Source organism: Alosa alosa, chromosome 16, assembly GCF_017589495.1.
Source record: "Alosa alosa isolate M-15738 ecotype Scorff River chromosome 16, AALO_Geno_1.1, whole genome shotgun sequence".
Classification (NCBI taxonomy): Eukaryota; Metazoa; Chordata; class Actinopteri; order Clupeiformes; family Clupeidae; genus Alosa; species Alosa alosa.
The window spans coordinates 29,788,054-29,794,076 of NC_063204.1; the positions used below are offsets into that span (position 1 = coordinate 29,788,054).

At 41.0% G+C, this 6,023-nt stretch overlaps 1 long non-coding RNA gene across 1 annotated transcript; it reads left to right on the top strand.

The window, feature by feature from the left end:
• The first annotated feature begins 551 nt into the window (after window positions 1-551).
• Window positions 552-5,262, top strand: LOC125309962. Its single transcript, XR_007196218.1, has 3 exons — window positions 552-674; window positions 4,589-4,718; window positions 4,947-5,262. It is a non-coding gene; the product is annotated as an uncharacterized LOC125309962 (long non-coding RNA).
• The last annotated feature ends 761 nt before the right edge of the window (window positions 5,263-6,023 follow it).

Here is a 6,023-nt window from a genome sequence, read left to right on the forward strand (position 1 = left end):
TGACAAATTTCTACCATTAGGAGGCGCCCTTGCGCATATTTCTGCAGGGAAGAAGAAGAAGAAGTGGGAGCATGCAAGGAAGACGTTAATGCAAAGATTGTTAAGGCGGAGCAAGATACTTCGTCGTAGTTCATGTCTATGGGCGCGAAATGGGGATCGAATCCTGTCTGCATAAAGAGGCGTGTCGATGACGTATTGACGAAGCGTACATTGCAACCGCCAACAGCAGCTGCATAAATAACCGGCGCACACCTGATATAAGGTTGATTTTCTCCAGACTGGAATGCTCAAAAATGCTAAAAATGTACCTGAAATGTTCAGAAGGGTTTGAGGATCATGAAAACGTGCCCGAAATTCACATTCCTAACTCTATAGAACCAAGACCTTAGCATATGTGGTGAAATTCTGAGCTATGCCCATAGACTTCAATGGAGCAGTCGCTGCCTCTGCTCTGCATAAAGGGGGATTTTGACCCCCCCTCGTGCGATCCGGGTTCCCGGAAGTGGCTCCTGATGAAACATCTTGCTCCGCCTTAACAATCTTTGGTTAATGTTACTGTGCTGGAGTGATTCGAATTTTCGCCCTCTCAGTTTGCTCTTCCGAAGAATCGTTGTTGAAAGCATTCAGAAGATACAAAATAAACATCAGACCTTTTCCTTTCGGAAGACTTTGTGGTAAGCTGTAAGGATATACATGTTGGTGAACTGTTTTTATTTTGCCCAGGCATGTTTTTGGTTCGAAGGAGCTAACGTTAGATCGATGGTCCCCCTTCCCCCCCACCACACCACAGATGTTTTGCATTAACAGTTGGATAAATTAATGTGTAACTTTAACTACTAGTAAATTACTGTCCAATTCAAAGTTGGCAGCTAATTTAGAATTTTAAAGCAGGAGGTAGTGAATACAGAATCAAAGTTAAGGTTAGCTGCGAATTTAGAAGATGGTAGTGTAAGCATGCAGTGGAAATGTACGCATTGCATTTTTTCGGCAGACAAAAGAGGTCAGTTATTTAAGCATTATCGTCTAAGACATGGCGGGTTTATTCGGCAACAACCAATACCTTGTCTTCATATGGATTGTTTATGCACTTTTCAGTCATATGGGGAGCCCTGCACTGAAGCAGATTTTTTCACACGTTTGTAGTCATTTGAAATTAACATTCCATGCCCATATGAAGGCTGTGATTTTCATACTCGTGTGTATTCAACATTTAAAGGAGAAGTTCGGTATGATATTGACCTAAAGTCAGAGGTGGAAAGTAACGAAATACATTTACTCACGTTACTGTATTGAGTATTTTTTCTGTGTATTTTGTATTTTTTAAGTAGTTTATAAAATCGGTATTTTAAATTTTACTTGATTACATTTTGAGTGAAGTATTGTACTTCGCTACATCAAAAATCCCATCCGTTACTTACGATACGACATACGAAAACAGAAAGGGAGAGAGAAAAAAATCGCGCCCTAAACCACTAGCCTAGTGATAATGATCAGCATGTAGCCTACAACAGGACATGAATCAAGCTGGCGCCATGTCTTTCTGAAAGTGATTGAGATGGAGCTGGATCACGAGATGCATCAGATTACATGTGTAGCCTAACCTATGAAAGTGTATTTTCCGGCTATTTCAATGGGTTGTCTCAGTTCGTTTTAGCACTATGATTGCGGAGATATTCAAGCAAACACCATGGGATTTTCGTGTTTTGACGTTTGTGCTCACCTTTCTTTGGAAAGTAGTTCATTAGCAGTTGTTTCCCCTCATTTCTCTCTTTTTTCCTGTTTTGGCATTTGTTTTTTGGTAACCTGACTTCTTGGATAAAGACATTGCACCAGCAGCACAACAATTAGCGGTCCACTACTAGCGATGCTCAACTAAATAAACAAAAGATAGACTACCTTATGAATCGTGCAGGCGGACTAAACCATTTAGCTCTTTAGCAAGGGAGAGTGAGAGTGACCTTTGACAGTTTTCACTATGTTTTGTATAAACATCCAGTCAGTCAAACTTTACATTTCGTATGACATTCATTTTGACATTAATTTGGAAGTTAAAATATTAAGGTAAAATAAATATATGGTGGAAATAAGTTTTGAACGCTTAGACTTTTTTTTCAGTAATTAGCCTAAACTTCCAGTGAGTTCTTCAATACTTTGTGGAAAAGCCTTTGTTTGTAATGACAGCATCAAGACATTTCCTATGACAAAACTTATTAGTCACAGTATCAGGTGTGATTTTGGCCCATTGTTCTAAACAGATTCCATGGGTCCCTCTTGTGAATCCTGATCTTTACTTCCAGAACTGTTTAATTGAATTTAATTGAATTGGCTGCCTTCGAGTCTTTCTGGAGCTTTCTCCGAGTGGTCTTTGGCTCTTGGAATTGACTATCCTTCTGACTCCCTGGTCAGAAATATTATGAGGAGATCCTGTGCATGGCGGTTGATGATGCAGTGATGTTCCTTCCACTTGCAGACAATGGCTCCCATGCTGCTAACTGGAAGATTCTGAAGTTTTGAAATTCATCTGTAACCAGTTTCATTGATATGTTTTGCAACAATAAGGTTGCAAAGGTCTTGGGAGAGCTTTTTGCTTTTATCCATCAAGAAATGTTTCTTGTGTGACACCTTGGTAATGAAAAACCTTTTTATAGCCCATCAATATGTAGGCTACTAACCAAGCTTATATTATATTATATTAAGATTATATTCATTTGCACAGATAGCAAGGATAACTACTCTCTAAGATTCCAGCTCGTTCCTTTCCTTGCCTTAGTGCCTTTTCTTAGCGTGTTCAATACTTTTCCCCTGTGTATTTCCACTTCATTACACATGACTCTACTTATGGAGTTGTTTGGATTTTTTATTTGTGGATTACCTGAGTTATTACTAATGCCTGGTGAAAATGTTGTGCCCCCCGTATTCCACTTTTCAAGGGCCCTCTCCTACATTGGGGCCCTATACTTCCCACTTTTCCCCCAGTTCGGGCCCTTTAATCTGCTGAACCTTCTGCTCGTTTCAAAATAAAAAAAAAACTCTGCAACTCAACATTGGCCTGCCTGCCTCAGCTGCCTGTGAGGGGCTTTTCAGTTGTGCTGGATTACTGTTCACTGCAAAGCGACCAAGGATGAGTGCAACTAACTTTGAAAATCAACTACTGCTCAAACTTAAAGTAGAACTCTGGTGATTTTTCACATACAGTAGATCTACATGTCTCAATGTCACCGAGTACTGTCGGTATGAACAAAACTGAAACAATCGGTTTTACCTTGCTTGAGTTGCTGCACCTACAGCGCTACACACTGGGAGCATGAACACGGCTGCCTTAGCTGCTGGCTGCAGCAACTCGAGCTAGGACCAAAATCCTTTAGGCAAGTACCTCCACTCGCCGCCATATTGCAACGCTTTTGGGCACTTATCGGGCATCTATTTCAGCAGAAATCTTGGCGTGCATAATAACCTGACCTCGCCAGATGAATTTCGTTCCACTTAGCTCCGCCTAGCTTCACTCACATCCATCTGGGACCTCTTCCATTGAGAGTGATTTCTGCAACCGACTTTATGGTTCAGCCAATCAGAACGCAAGGCGGGAGTTTCATAGATGTGATGTAGTGGAGAAGCGAATCGCGTGAGACTGTTATCAGCGCCGCGGGTTGGCTTCGATGTGAGTGGTTGAAGTAGCACGTCAATAGATGACAGACAAGTGGCTTATTCAATCATATGCAAGCATTTCAGTGTTTCCCACAGAATTAAATTCTATTTGTCGTGGTAGGTTTGCAGAATTTACTTGAATGTCTTGAATGTTGAACAGTTTTTTAACAAATTAGCGCAGCCTGGTTATGATGCTAACCAGATTTAAGCACAATTTAGTAGAACATGGAAAATCATTGTGTGGTGTTCAGTGTTGATATTGTGGTGGGCCGCCACAAATAAGTCAATGTATGGGAAACACTGCATTTTTTGATTAGGCCCAGCCTTCTGAAACACCATTCCGATGGATCGGTTCCAGATGGATGAGTGGAGCTAGGCGGAGCGAAACATGCGGAAGGCAGGTTACGTGCATAAGGCTTCACAACACCAATCTTGCTCCAGCGGCGAGATCACAACAGATGATTGGCACGATGTCTTCACAGCACACCACATGATTGGCTCAATGTATTCTCAACACACCACATGATTGGCTCAATGTTTTCACATGTCAACGTTTTGCCGTGGAAGGGTTGTAATATGTGTAGACAACGTTACAAACTAACCCCATGCATTACTATAAACCCGGCAGCACATATACTATGGAGGATTTTTTGAGTGCTGTATCTCCTCATTAGAAAGTCTCTGGTAAAACTGGTTGTTCTGGTACCCCCCCCCAAAAAAAAAAAAAAAAAAAGTAACTAAGTAACTTTTACTTAAAGTACATTTTAAATGGACTACTTTTTTACTTTTACTTAAGTACATTTTCAGATTGGTATTTTAACTTGTACTTGAGTAATATTTCATCAAAGTATTGGTACTTTTACTTGAGTACAATATTTTCGTACTTTTTCCACCTCTGCCTAAAGTGTGTTGAAACATGATACCTTGAACTTTCGTCTCATAGCTCATCTCGGCTTGTCCCCGGCACTCCGAAATCTGGCGCTATTAGCCGATGCTACCAACAGGTTTCCGATGGGGGTGCCTCGGGCATCGGCCTAGCCATGCAAATAAATCGCTGGTTTACACCATTTACGGTAAGTGGTAATTTCCATGGATATAATACAATGCTGAAAATTGCTTGAATGTTTCTAAATCTTTTGTATCATTTCATGACATCCTCAAGAGATCAACACAAAGCTTGGATTACTTGCAGCAGCATTACCGTTAATTCATTTTATATTTCAGCAAGGTACAGTTTGGACGCTAATAACTAATCAGTCATATATTTAACTGTTGTCTTTGTGTTTCTATTTGTTTTACAGGTTACTGATGGTGAGGACGTGTGGGCACAAGTCTCCTTTGGGCTGCTGATGGTCATTGATGATGATACACCGGTTGATCCAACTCTTATCCACCTGGAGCCAGTGTCTACAGCCATCATCATTGAGGGGAGGCTGGTAATGGATGGTCTCAAAAGTTTGCCTGAGGCACTCTGCATCTTGTTTGGGTTAGAACAAGCTACCACCAAAATGGCAAAGTCTTAAAAATCTTCTGCTGAGATGTTTTCTATTTTTTGAGCTTATATGGTTCTAAACTGAAAGGAGAATTCTGGTGTGATATTGACTTAAAGTGTGTTGAAACATGATGCCGAGTGGGGAGCATTATGTCTCATAGCTCATTTCGGCTTGTCCCCTGCACTCCGAAATCTGGCGCTAGCTAGCCGATGCTACCAACAGCTTTTTCAATGGGGGTGCCTCGGCATCGGTCTAGCCATGCAAATAAATCACTGTTTTACACTATTTACGAGGCTCAAAGTATCTCCACACTTCATTGGTAAACCCAATTCTGTGGAAATGCATGGATTCCAGTTGCTGCTACTGGAAGCAACTGGAATACATGCATTTCCACGGAATTATTTTTGGAATCTGATCCCTTATCATACCTGTTCATTAGGTACTTTCGCCGCATTTCGACTTATCGTGACTAAATTCAAGATGGCTCGCGAGCGGTAAACTTTTTCTTAAGGTACTGTCTGTATAAATCGTCTTGTAAATAAACTACCAGTGCTTTTTCCAAGTTCTCAATGTCTCGTTTTAAATGTCAGGGCCCTCGGAAGTCTACCAAACTAGTGCCAGATTTCGGAGTGCAGGGGACAAGCCGAGATGAGCTATGAGACATACGTTCACATTCTGCATCATGTTTCAACACACTTTAGGTCAATATCATACCGGAATTCCCCTTTAAGTCTGTGGTGGTAAGTCATTTAGAATTTGGCCCTATAAATTTGTGGCCCGATTAAGTTTTAAGAGATGTTTAAAGGGATATTCCACCATTTGAGGAATTACACTCATTTTCCACCTCCCCTTGAGTTAAACAATTGATTTTTACCTTTCTCCAGT